General features: G+C 39.7%; 1 long non-coding RNA gene across 2 annotated transcripts in view; it reads right to left on the minus strand.

The window, feature by feature from the left end:
- Nucleotides 1-696: 696 nt before the first annotated feature.
- LOC118522109 (uncharacterized) overlaps nt 697-13,282 on the minus strand; it is a 273,431-nt gene continuing 260,845 nt past the window's right edge. For both annotated transcript variants that reach the window (XR_013445791.1, XR_013445790.1), the window contains one exon: nt 697-812. This is a non-coding gene — a long non-coding RNA (uncharacterized LOC118522109). The remainder of the gene's footprint in view (nt 813-13,282) is intronic.

Raw genomic sequence — 13,282 nt, forward strand, 5'->3', positions numbered from 1 at the left:
TGTAGTTAACCTATCTAAAAAATGACTTGGGACCACTTCCCAAATAGCCAAAACATACACTGGTTTGGGAATAGGTGAGTTAGAGAGGAGAGATTCTCATTTCTCCTTTTGATTATTATCTTGTTATCAATTACTGACTTATAAAAGGCATATCTCATTGTCAAATCTACTCCTGTTTTGAAATATATCAAAGGATCATGGTATTACTGAGACTCTGGCTCTCCACTCTGAAACTTCGCTTCTAGTCCCAGATCTACCAAGACCAGCTGTGTAACGGCAGGTGAATCATTAACCCTCTAACCTGTTTCCCTACCTGAGTATGAGGAAAGAAGGCAATTTAGATGAGTCCCATGGCTACAAAATGTTGGAATCTTATTTAGCTTAGGCAGCCTCGATAAATTTAATCTAACTTCAGTAAATGTTAGAATAATATGTAGCAATAGTGAAATTGGAGGGGGCATTTGTTTAAATAAAATCTAAGCCACCCATTTTCTTTAACATAGTAAGTGTAGTAAGGCAAAGAAACTTTCGTGGTATTAAGAGTTTATGGAAAATAATGTATATCTGTTTAAAGGATGTGTGTGTTTAATGATGTGTATTTGTCTTTTGCACTTAGCTTAAGAGTTTCAGTAAAAATGGTTCACAAATTGTTTTGATAGGCAGATTCTGGTTTTTCTTACCTGTTCTTCTGTCTCATGGTGCTACAGCTTGTTTTCAGGGCTGGCCAGATGAAGAACATCAAGGAGGTTGTGGGTGATCTTGACAACAGAGATTTCTGTGGATGGATGGGGTCAAAGTCCAATGAGAGTAGGCTGAGGAATAAATGCGAGACAAGTGTAGAAGCAAGTTGAGAACACTCGTATGAGGAGTTTCCTGTTAGAAGGGGCAAAGAAAGACAAGGCTTATAGCTGACATATGGAATCTAGAGAGGGGTTCTTTTCTTGAGATAGCAAGGCAGACATTCTAAGATTTACCAGATACATGAGGAATTCATGGATATACTTACTCAAATACATCTGGAGTTCTAACCACAAGATTGAGAGCTGGTTGTAGATCTTGAACTCCCACTTAATGAGATGAGAGCTGTCTGCTTCTCTCCCACATCTTGGAATTGTCAGGGTTTTCAATAAGCTGATGGGAAAGGTCTCAGGAGCATTCCTTTTTCCTGCTAAGTTAGCAGGGCTTTATTTATCAGATCATTTCAGACCTGGGAGATAGTATCATCCAATCTCCTCATTAAACTGAAAAATCTGATGTTCCGATAAAGTAGGTCTTCAGATGTGCTCCAAGAACAGTGTTAGGTAAAGATTAAGAAAATGGTCTTGGAACTAGAAATCTTAGGATTGAGTCCCCATTATGCCACCACTTACTGGCTAACATGTGACACTGAGCAAGTCATCCTAAGTTTTCTTATCAGTTTTCTTATCAGTTAAATGAGGGGATTGTATGTGTCACAAATAAGCATCCTAAGAGGACATTCTCTTATAGTATCATTGTGAAAATAAATTGAGATAAGGCAAGTAAAATGCTTAGTCCAATACCAGGTATGTAGGCACAGTAAGCATGGATACCATTCTTGCCATTATCTGAGCATTTGCATGTAAATGCGTCCAGATTCCAATTCTAATTTGTGAGGGGGAGGGGCTTCTCCACCACCACCACCACCACCACCACCAAGCAAGGCTCCAGAATTAGCTGGGTGTGCTACAATTCAACTCCATCCTGATACTATCTACCAAGAGATAGGTCAGAGCCCACCCACACCAACCACAAGCCCAGGTTGTAACCTGTGGTTCTGACCAAACTGCTACAAAGTTGGAGGTTCCAAAACCCCTTCTTACTCAGGATATACCAGTCACAATTCCAGGTCATTGCTTGGTACTTCTGACGGACCAGCTATAGCTCAGAGCTTCCCATGACCTCCTCCTAGGATTTGATTAATTTGCTAGAGTAGCTCAAACAACTAAGAAAACGTTTTACTCACTAGGCCATGGGTTTATTGTTGAAGACATAACTCAGCCAGATGGAAGAGACGCACAGAGCAAGCTGGGGGGAAAGGGCTCTCCGTACTTGCCCTTCTCCTGGAAGCGCCACAAACTCTCTAACCGGGAAGCTCTCCAAACCTGCTCCTTTTGCGTTTTTACAGAGGCTTCGTTACATAGCCAGATTCATGAAATCATTGGCCAATGATGCTTGAACTCCAGCTCTGAAGGTCAGAGTGTGGGACTGAAATCCCATAATTGGCTCCACTAGCAACCAGCCCCATCCTCAGGTGCTTTCCAAAAGTCACCTCATTAACATAGCAAGAGACACCTTTATGGCTCTCAAGACTTAGGAAATTTCAAGGGTTTGGGGAACTGTGAGCCAGGAACTGTGAATGAAAACCAAATATCCATGAGAAATCTATCTTGGTCATCTGAATCATCAAATATTTATATTTCTTATAAATCATAACACCAGAGCAGGTATGGAAAAGATCATAAACTTGCATGCTTATAAAATAATTTTTTAATGTAATGGGGATTTCTATAAAAGAAATGTAATAAACACTATAGAAGGCACACAGGCCACACTGTTTAAGCCTTGCTAAAATACCTGCCCAGGTGTACTTGTTCCATTCAAAGATTATTACTCATGATTCACTCAAGTCTAGGTCCCCTTTACAGTACCTGTTCGACTTGCTACTGGGGAGTCAGCATCTCCCCTTGTAAAAACTTCCAAATTGCCTACCTTTCTGCATGCTGTTTAACACCTTTTTCCCCCTTTTGCTTCCCCCCCTCTCTGCGGCTTTCCCTTTTGAAGCCAGCCATGGGTTTAAGTAAAGCTGATTGTGGTTAAGGACCATCAGGTGTCTGACGGGAGCAAACGACAATCCTCTGTCAACAGCTTTGGAGTTGACTCCATGGGATAGAAATGAGAAAAAAATGTGAACACAGGGCAGAAGAAAGGGAGGGGGTGGCAGTAAAGAAAACCAGCCCTCCCAAGTCCCTCTCTAGTCCCTGGATATGTGCTATAAAAATCTGTTTGCATCTAGCAGGCCTGACAAGCGGGATCCCTGATTCTGTCAAACCCATTGGGTGGGTGTCTACCTTTATCATTACCCCTGAGCCCAGACACTGTGAGGTTACCAGAGATTCTGCTTCTAAGAGTCAAAGAAGCTTAGCATGTTTTAACTTTCTCATGGAGACCTTTCTGTTTGTTTGCTTGTTTGGTTGGTTGGTTGTGTGTGTGTGTGTTTTGTTTTTTTTTTTAACAAATTCCCAGCCACCACTTTCTTTAGCCTCACTTCCTCTGTTGGTTTTCTTCTCGCTGGAGATGAGCAACACAGGCTTGAATGAAAACCAATATAACAACGCAAGTTAATTGGAGTCTGAACGGATCAGGACGCTTGAAACCCAGCTTGATAAACCCCCACAAGGTTTGGAAATGAGTCTGATGGGACCCAAAAAAAAATCTGGTTTCCATGGCCCCAGGGACCCATTTACCAACTTTCTATAGTAATCCCCGGACTATAAGTAAATGCTTAGTTTTAAATAAACAATATATGTTTATGCCTTATTTTACATAATACTATAGTAAGGGTGTTACATAAAGAAATGCAAAAAAAAAATGTTAGTCTTTCTTGCTACTGATGTAAGCTATAATATAGTGGGAAAAAGTAAGGCTGTTTTGTTTTTTATTGTTGGAGCTGACATATACTTTTTTTTCTTTTCCTCATTTAAATATGTCAAAAATGTTATCTTTTAGCCTCACTCTGGTGGACCCTCCCTAACTGGTTTAACCCTTTCTAAAACTTATTTTCCTGGGGGGAGAAAAAATGCTGTTTCCCACTAAAGAGAAAGTCTTCTAAGCTTGAGCAGTAAGAAATTTGACACAGAACGTATTTGAGACTACCACAACATGAATAGGAACAAGCCTGGGCTGCTGGGTAATGGGAAATAGAACTGTTAACCTTTAGTCTATCTGCTGAATTTTGGCTCTGGATATAATGACACAAAGTCATTACCCCCTAAAGGTCCATGGTCTTTGGGGAAATGAGTGTGTAGTGGTTTCAGCTCCATCCCTAACAGTCCAGAGTCTCCATCAGACCGGCTGCCATTACAATTAGAGTTAATTGTCACCAGTGCCACAGAGAACAGAGATTGAATGAGATGGGAGAGTGAACTACTTCACCTGCATTGCTAACGGTGGTCCCTGAGCAGCGAAGGACTGTTCTTCTCCTAGGCAGTGGAAAATCTGTTTTTGGAAATTTAGGGAAAATGAACGGAAGATGTCTGTTCCTATGCTCAGTCACAAAGTCTTGCATTCACACGGAATAACATTTTAATAGCTGGTGTCATTTAAAATTATATTTGATTAAATATAATTTGATCAGTCCACAGAAGAAGGAATGGTGAATCAGCTACTCCACTTCCAATGAGAATCAAGTATCTTCTTTGGAGGGTACCGTGTGATGTAGTTTTGGAATACAGGTGACGTTTGGTGGGGTGAGGTCCGGAGCCAACGGCCAAGAAAGAATTCTTGAGACGTCTTTGGTGCAAAACAGTGGTTTTATTAAAGCACGAGGGCAGGACCGGCGGGCAGAAAGGGCTGTTGCAGCTTGCTGCCCCGGGATTATGAGGGGCACCTGATTAGATACTTTGGGGTTGGGGGAAGAAAGGTAAGGGGAGTTCCCAAAGGACTTTAATATGTTAAAGGAGACTCACCGGATACAGGAGGCCTTGCTAGCCTCAAACTAAGGTTGTTTTTCCCTCTAGCAAGGCATTAACATTAAGACATTTGGGAGCTTCCCAGAGGAACTCTATACTCTGCCTGCCTCAAGTATTTGTCCATGGGCTGCAGGTTGTAAGGACATTTATTCATCTACATTTCCTTCTGCCTTTGTTTCCCACATCACCATTGAGTCTGAGTTCTTTCAGATGGTAGGCTTATTTTAAAAATTGCTTATCCAGACAACAAAAAGTCCATGCTCCCTCTTTGGAAGAACCTCATTGGAGGGTTTTTAAAATCGACTTCAGTTGGACATTTTAGAGGCAGGGTTTGTTCATTTCCTTGTTTATTGTAGGTTGCATTTAAGCCTCAAATAGCAACAATGGTGTAGTTTTAGAATACAAGAGGCAATTAAATATAAACAGTGGATAGAAATAACCCTAGCCTCTTTTCTTCACATATTTATAAAAGATGTTTCCTTCTCTTTAACCTTATCCTAAATACCATGAGGGAGCTTGGATAACTTCTCTTCCAATTGATGTTTCTAAATTGGTGACATACAATTACCTTCTCCATATTCACGCTGCTGAATAAGCTGAATTTTTAAATTATACACTTGTAGCTGGTTGAAATCTTCCCTGAGTATAAAATGGATGTTAAGTGTCTCGAGAGTTGATTTTTAAGATGTTTTATTCTTTGGTTTCCTGACAGGAAAACTAGTCTTACTTCAAAACTCTTAAAAAAGATTACTGCCATGCTAACTATTTTCTGATCTTTGGAATGATTCTCTGATTCTCTCTCCTGCTCCTGTCCCAGTGTCACCAGGTAAACTCTGACCCGAAAATTCTAGCTAAGTTCACATTCTGAGAACAAGAGACTTAGAGTTTCCAAGTTACCAGGTTTTAAAGGGGGGTGGAATGGGTAGGCATCGATACGAAAGTGCTAACATGCTTGGTGAGTTCATTAATTTTTTAGCTTATTTGTAAGACAGCCTGATTTAATTGGGGGAATTCTAATATGTTCTCATCCAAGGGCTTGACAAATAGCAGAAATTGAGTCATTCAGGTTGTTTTTGTCTTCTGTTTCTTATCTGCCCGGTTGTGAAAAATGATACCATCACTCGGAGAGCTGTTTACAAGTGACATGAGCTCCCATATCTTACCTCCACACGTCAGCCGGGGCAGACCCAGCTGGGACTTAAGAAGGGGTGGTGATGTCAATGAGAGTAGCTGAGCTGATCCCGAGATACACAAACATGGACACAGAAGGCAGTGAGTCAGGGGCTCAGCAGACAGGCTGTAACAAAGCCTTGGATTTGGAAGTTATAAAGATACAAGAAATAGAGAAGCCATAGATTTGGGCGAGTTCATTCACAAAGCATACAGAAAGAAAGAGAACCAGATGGCTGACAACGGAACCCTGGGGCACAGCAGCATTTTAGGGGAGAGCAAAAGGACCAACAAAGGAAACTGAGAAGAACAGCCAGACAGACGAAGGCAGAGAATTAAGAGAGGATACTGTCCCTGAAGCAAAAGAAACACTTCAAGCAGGAGGAAGCAGTACGCAGTGTCATGGCTGGGGAGAAATAAGATAATGATGGAAGCTTGGAGCACGTCCATTAGATGTTGTCAACACTGAGGCCATTTGTGACTCTAGCGTCAGGAAAGCAGTTTCTGTGGTATAGTGGGGCAGAAACCACACTGTAGACAGAAGGTCAGAAATCAGTGGGAGGAGAGGAAGTTAGGCTGTAAAGGGTAATAAGAAAGAGGTAATCTGAATGATATTTGGGATTGAAACCATTTAGACATTGGTTTGGTATTATGTTTTAAGGAACTGAGAAGCCTGAGATCTTGGGTATACTCAGGGATCCGGCTTGCATAGCAGAAGGGAGGTGGAATGTTCAGGAACGAGAGTCAGGGACTTGATGAAGTGAGCCTTGGTGGTGGTGCAGTAGTTGAGACTGACCACACGGACTGAGGAGCCCCAGATGCAAGAAGGTGCCCCAACCCCTTGCCTGGACTGGTGCGCAGGGAGCGGGGCAGAGAAGAAAGGAATGGATTCAGACCCATTTGTGGGACGCTGTAGCACAGAGGAATCCTGTGATGACTTTTTTTTTCTTTCTGCAAAGAGAAGTTATGGTTTTCTGAAGGGAACAGGGAGACACTGGAAAGAAAGGTTTTAAAGAGGGTTAAGATCTGCAGTAGCCGCTGAGGGGCATGGGAGAGGGGAATTAACTAGCTGGGTGGAGGGAAGGGCCTTCACCGGAGTTATGTATCTGTGGCTAAATCAGCTAATTTGATTGCAGGAGCTGGAGTCAGTTCGCTTTTTTGTCTCCCAGACATAGAATGCACCCCCAACTAATGTCACAAATGTGTGTGGTTGAGCATTAGAGAGAAGCAAGTGGGAGACTATGGAAGGGACTAGAGCACTTGGGAGGGAGGGCTAGCAGGTAAAGGACGAGAAATAGCTTACGATGGTAGTTTTCGTCCTAATGCAGTCAGCATACATATCTTCCCCTGGCCAATCATCAGTCTCCCCTCGTATTTGAAGAGCAGGCTGTGGTCCTCACTACACTCGGACTTTTCAGTCAGAACAAGGACTGGTCCTTTAATTTAACAAAGCAAAAATGTCATACTACCTCAAACTGGATGGTTTTCTATTATTCTGAGGACCTCCTTCCAATCCCACATTAAAAAAAAAAAATCACTTTTACCAGTTTGATTTTGGTGACCAAGTGAGCTTGATTATTATATGATCTTTCAAATGGCTTAGCCACTTTGGTGATTATAGTGCTCAGAGGGTATTTTTACATTTTGGTCTAATTTTGAATCTTTCTTAGAATTTTTGTGTACTTTCTTGTGTGTGTATGTGTGTACTTTAAACTGTTAGGGCTTTTTAAAAAAAATTTTAATGTAATTGTGATGGAGGGATTTTTATTTGCTTTACTTAGGAAAAAGAGTGACTCATGATGAGAAGTTCTCTTTCTTTCTAAAGGCCTTGTCACCCGACTAATATGACCTCAGTTATTTTTAAAATTAGTTTTTGCAAGTTGTTTTTAAAATTTCTGGGAGGTCAACACATCTTTAAAAACAAAAGCAAAAGCAAAGACCAATAAAACGATTTCCCTACTTTCTCTTCTTTATACAATCTTTGTGCTAGAAACACATTCCCACCGACACCGGATGAAGTTTCCTGACTGTTTAAGTTCTTAATCTCAAGATAAAGTAGGGAGAGTGGCATTGAACTAATCCATTCTTGAAAACATCTTAACATTATAAGCAGAACAAAGTGGTACAAAATGTATTCAGCCTCACGGATTTCTCTAGATTGTAACCAGAATAGAAAATGGCAGAATGTATTAATTCCTAAGATAAAATTATAATGAGAACAGAAAATGGTGCGAGATGAATTAATGTAGCGGCAGGCTTCTGTCTGCAGAGCTCGGCGTTCTCTAAATACCACACTGCAGCGCTTTGTAGTCAGCCTCTGTCTTGTAATCTATATTTTAAAGATGCTCTCAAGATAAAGCCAGACCATATTCTTGTCTCAGGAAGAACCGCTGCAGCACTCTGGACACTCAAGGGCCCCAGGGAAGCGGCGGGCAGACTTACCTTGAGGGGACAAAGCAGATTTAAGTTAGATAGCGGGAAGATTTTTATTACTGCAAACATACAGTGACGTGCTTCCTTCAACCACAGATCATCTTAAATCTGGAACTCCAAGGAAAACTTAGCTTGAAGTGGTTGCGGTTATAAAAGAAACACTGGCTCTTTGTAAAAAAAAAAAAAAAAAAAAAAAAGGTTCCATTTCACAGTGTTTAAATACTTGGTGGTTTCTGTCATTGCTGTTTGGGGGTGCAGGGATGACCACCTTCTGTGTGATATGATTTTCAAACAGATACTGCCCCAAGTGTGTGTCTGAAGCTAGACTGTCTTTTACAGTAGCTTTCATCCTTATTAGAAATATACTTATTAATAGGCCCAGTGTGAATTTGGGGACAGAGTTGGTAAATGCAGATGAATATTATAGTAATGCACCTGCAGTATCATTCAGATGCGTATTTTTACAAGCTTTGTACTGTTCAGTGAAGTCAAATGTGCCCCCACAATAAGCAACTGAGATGCACAGCTTCAAACATTTCAATGATGACTGTGGTTCCAGAAGCCACAGTGGAAAACCTCCAGTGGCGATGCTAGAACTTTGAAATGTTTAATAATGCTTGTTCCACATAACTTTGCATCCTCTAAGACCTGATCTGATTGCAAATTTTTAATCTGGAAATCTGGTCTTTGAATCAGAACAGGTTTGCCGATCTGACTGGCAGCAATATTGCTCTTGTTCTGAATGTTCACGATGCAGGAAATTTGAATCCAGATTTTTCCCTCTCTGCGTTAATACTGTGACGCGGGGCACGGCCAGGTTACCCAAACTATGAATTAGTTTTTAATAACGTCAGAGCAAGGCATCAGCAGTACTATCTTATCATGACTGGTTGTGATTTCAGAAGAAATCTGCTAACTCGATGATAATAAGCAAGAGTGAATTGTGACTTACCAGAATGTGCTAACTCCAGATGATATTGTGACCCAGACTTACGCACTTTTAATGGTCTCTGTTCACATATCACCGGCCAAGACAGTTCTGAGACATCACCTCCTTAAGCAAACTTGGGGACTTGTGACTGTACCTTTCCTAGGACAAGTTCTTGTCTCCCTGCCCCCCTCCATCTGCCCCTTTGGTCCTGCCCTTACACAGTCAGGCATTATCCCCTTGGAAATAAAGCTGTTTATTTCTTCTCAGCCCTCTGACCTGCCTCTAAAGATGCAACCAATGGCCCCTCTCTTGTTTCATTAAAAGAGAGAGATGAAAACCCAAAATCGCCTTATGCTTTAAGTTTTAAGAAATCAAAACCTTTAAGAAAACAGTACTTTTGAGCTTATATTTTGGAAACTGGAGTTAATGAAGCAGCCTTTTTTTCTGGAGAAACTTAACCTAACATATATTCTCCCCACTGTTTGTACACCCAGGACATGTAACATTTGCATTTTCTTTTAAAACCATAATAAGGAGAATTAAAACCCTATGATTAAGCATTTAACATAAAATTAAAGGGCCATGGCTATTCATTAGGAAAGTACTACATACCTAGAATTCAATCAGGTCTCAAATAGATTTTTCTTTCTATATAAATTACATTTCATAGATTTGATATTTCTGCCCTTTTTTCAGGCATGGCTCATAATATTTTTTTTTCATATCTATTGCATTTTTGGAGTGGGATGACACATTTTCCTGAGTTTACCATGGCTGGACTTTTAAATCCCTGTAGAAATTCCAATTCTCCTGTTTCCCTGAACTTCATTAGGCTGAATAGAGAGGCGCACAGAGTAGGCATGAGGTGAGTACAATAAATTTGCCTGCCTGCATGAACCTTACAGTTTAGAAGGGAAGGCATAATTCTGAAATACACTTTTGTACATAGAAGAACTTTATATATGCTAAAAAAACGATAGTAATGTGACAGGAAAGGCTGAATATTTGGAAACAGAATTCAATGTAGCTCCTAATCTTCTGCTGTATTCCATGATAAATCCCAGATATATTAAAATAAAAATTATGAAGAGGAAACAAAAGTTCAATATTTACCTGTTCTCTGTATGTGGAGGGATTGTCTGCATTTGAAAACAAGAGAAAAGTACTACATGGAAAGAAAATGGATTTGCATCAGTTTTAAGAACCCAATTAAAAAAATAAAATTAAGAGACAAACAAGAAACAAGGAAAAGCATTTGCCATAATAGTGAAAAAGATCCAAACTACTTATCATATCTAGAGCTCATACAAATCAATATGCACATAAGACTGCAAGAGTAAATGGACAAAGTGGTAACAAATGACAAAAGAGGGAACTCAAGGGTCCAAAGGGAAGAAGACATTAAGCTTCACACATGTGCACATAAATACAAAGGAAAGCCACTGTAAGTTACCATTCAGTAGCAAAGACTGCGGCAGAGGCTGTATTTGGTGCTGGTGCTGGTAGAATGAGCTGGTCACTTCTGCCCACGGATGAGAGTGGCACTGAGGGAACCTTTCTGGACATCAGTTTTACATACGTCAACAGCCTTAAAAATATTATGTTCTTTGTGTCCACAGTATATTGTTAGGTGAGAAAAGCAAATTACGAAACTTTTTAAGAATATAATTCCATTGCTTTCCCATGGAAAGAGGGGAGGGAGGGAGGGAAGGAGGGAGGGAAAGAAAGAAGGAAGGAAGGAAGGAAGGAAGGAAGGAAGGAAGGAAGGTAGGTAGGTAGGTATTGGTGCAGAGATAGTGGTAATTTTGTTTTTTTCTTTAAGTGTCATGGTTTTTGTTTGTTTCTTTGTTTTTGCAATGAGTCTCAGTTGCGATCAGAAAAGAGAAAAAGTTCTCTTTATGGGCGCCTGGGTGGCTCAGTCGGTTAAGCGACTGCCTTCGGCTCAGGTCATGATCCTGGAGTCCCGGGATCGAGTCCCACATCGGGCTCCCTGCTCGGCGGGGAGTCTGTTTCTCCCTCTGACCCTCCTCCCTCTCGTGCTCTGTCTCTCATTCTCTCTCTCTCAAATAAATAAATAAAATCTTTAAAAAAAAAAAAAAAAAAAAAAAGAAAAGAGAAAAAGTTCTCTTTAAAAAGAGCAAGAAACTTGCAAAAAATGCTTACATCCTTTGCCCCAGTAGCTCCCCATTTAGAAAATCATCCAAAGGAAATGGCACAAGTGTAGACAAAGATTTATGTATAAATATGTGGTTTAAAATGAAGACAACATCAGGAGACTGTTTAAATAAATTCTGGAACATCCAGAAGATAGACTATTATGCAGTTGTTATAAATTATATGTCAGGATTTTCAACGACATGGTAAAATACACTTCACAAATTTTAAGCAAACAGAATAAAACAAAACAGGGTATAAACTGTATAAAAAGAATGATCCCAACCTCAAAAAATGCAAAAAAGACTAGGAAAAAAACCCACCCCAAAATGTTAATAGTGGCTATCCCTGGGTAGATTAATTATTAAGAACTTTTTTCTTGTCTTTTGCCACCCTTTAAAAAATTATTATGTACTTCTGTATTATATACTGTTATATTATGTACTTTTTTGTACATTTTCTTTTTGTATTATGTACTTTTATAAGCAGGAAAAAAAAAAACCTAGATCTTCTGACTCTCCAAATTAAGTTCTTTCCATTATAACAGGGTATAACAGTTTTCTTCAATAAAGAGCTTTGCCTCAGACCAGAAATGATAAAGTATTCGAAAGGGGCCATAAACTCTGCACACCATTGGGAAAATAAAATTTCTCCCAGTAAGCAGCAGGCATCACTGTCCTCTACCTACTTTGCCCAATGACACACCGGCTAGCTAATGTCCATTATTTAGAATGACATACTATGCTGCTAAACACAAGCAGCCAATAATCCATACTCGGGGGGACATCATTTCTAGCAACACAACCTCCAGAAGGTCTGCTTTCCATTAATGATGTGCTAACTCTCAGAAGCAAGGATCAGTGGCATGGCTACATGCAGTACCTTGGATGGTTGCATCGCTGGGTGCATTGAATAATCACTAGATAAACATCTGAGCGCCAACTGCAAAAAGATACTCCTGTGGGTAGTAAAAAATGTTCTCTGTTTGCAAGTCGAGGCTTACCCCTGTGTTTTGGAGATACCTGAATTGGTTTGGCTCTTTTCCAACTACAATCTGTTCGTAATCACCCAGGGTCTGTAACATCAAGCAGTGTTATGAGGGAATTAATTCTTTCTATGTGACAGTTGTTAGTGTAATTCATGTCCTTGTTTTTAATTGCTGGATCAAATTACTTTGTAGATTATTTCATATTTCATCCCAAGAGAAAGGAATAGAAAAAAATGTACAGTGCCTGTGGTGACTTATTTGTTTAGTCTACCCAGAAAAAAAAAAAAAAAAAGAATTAAAAAGATTGACTTTCTAAACAAAATGGCTCTTCTCTAACCTTAGAGTATATTTTGGATGATTTTAGATGGAAAGTTAGCCTGAGTATATTCTTTCTGTTTAAACACTCTAGGAACTAAGTTTATTTTCATAACGGTTCTGCCAAAATAATGTCCATAAAGGTCACATAGTAATATCTCCTAATAAATACTTTGAAAAGGATTTACAATTCAATGCTCTTTCGTTAAAAGAAGCACCTTGCAGATAAGAAATTAATGAGATTTAGAATAATTTATTAAGGAACACCTAATAGACTCTCGTGAGATTCAAATGTCAAGATGTTAAAAAAAAAACACAAAAGAAACTTAGCAAATGCAAATTATATTTGGGGAAAAAGACAAAGAGTATTTGAAAAATCTTGTTTGTTTTTGCAGTGCTGAAATTTAATTCTTGTATTTGAATACATACTCAGTAGACATTTCTTCCATTTTTGAGTCAAACCCATCAAATGTTTTCACCCAAATGTTTCGAATCTCAGAAAGAAATCACCTATTTCTTAGGTGTCTTATGAGTTGAGAGTTTACTTGTAGGCTGACAGGGAGGTGAAAGCCCAGATGAGAC

This window comes from Halichoerus grypus, chromosome 2 (assembly GCF_964656455.1).
Source record: "Halichoerus grypus chromosome 2, mHalGry1.hap1.1, whole genome shotgun sequence".
In the NCBI taxonomy this organism is placed as follows: domain Eukaryota; kingdom Metazoa; phylum Chordata; class Mammalia; order Carnivora; family Phocidae; genus Halichoerus; species Halichoerus grypus.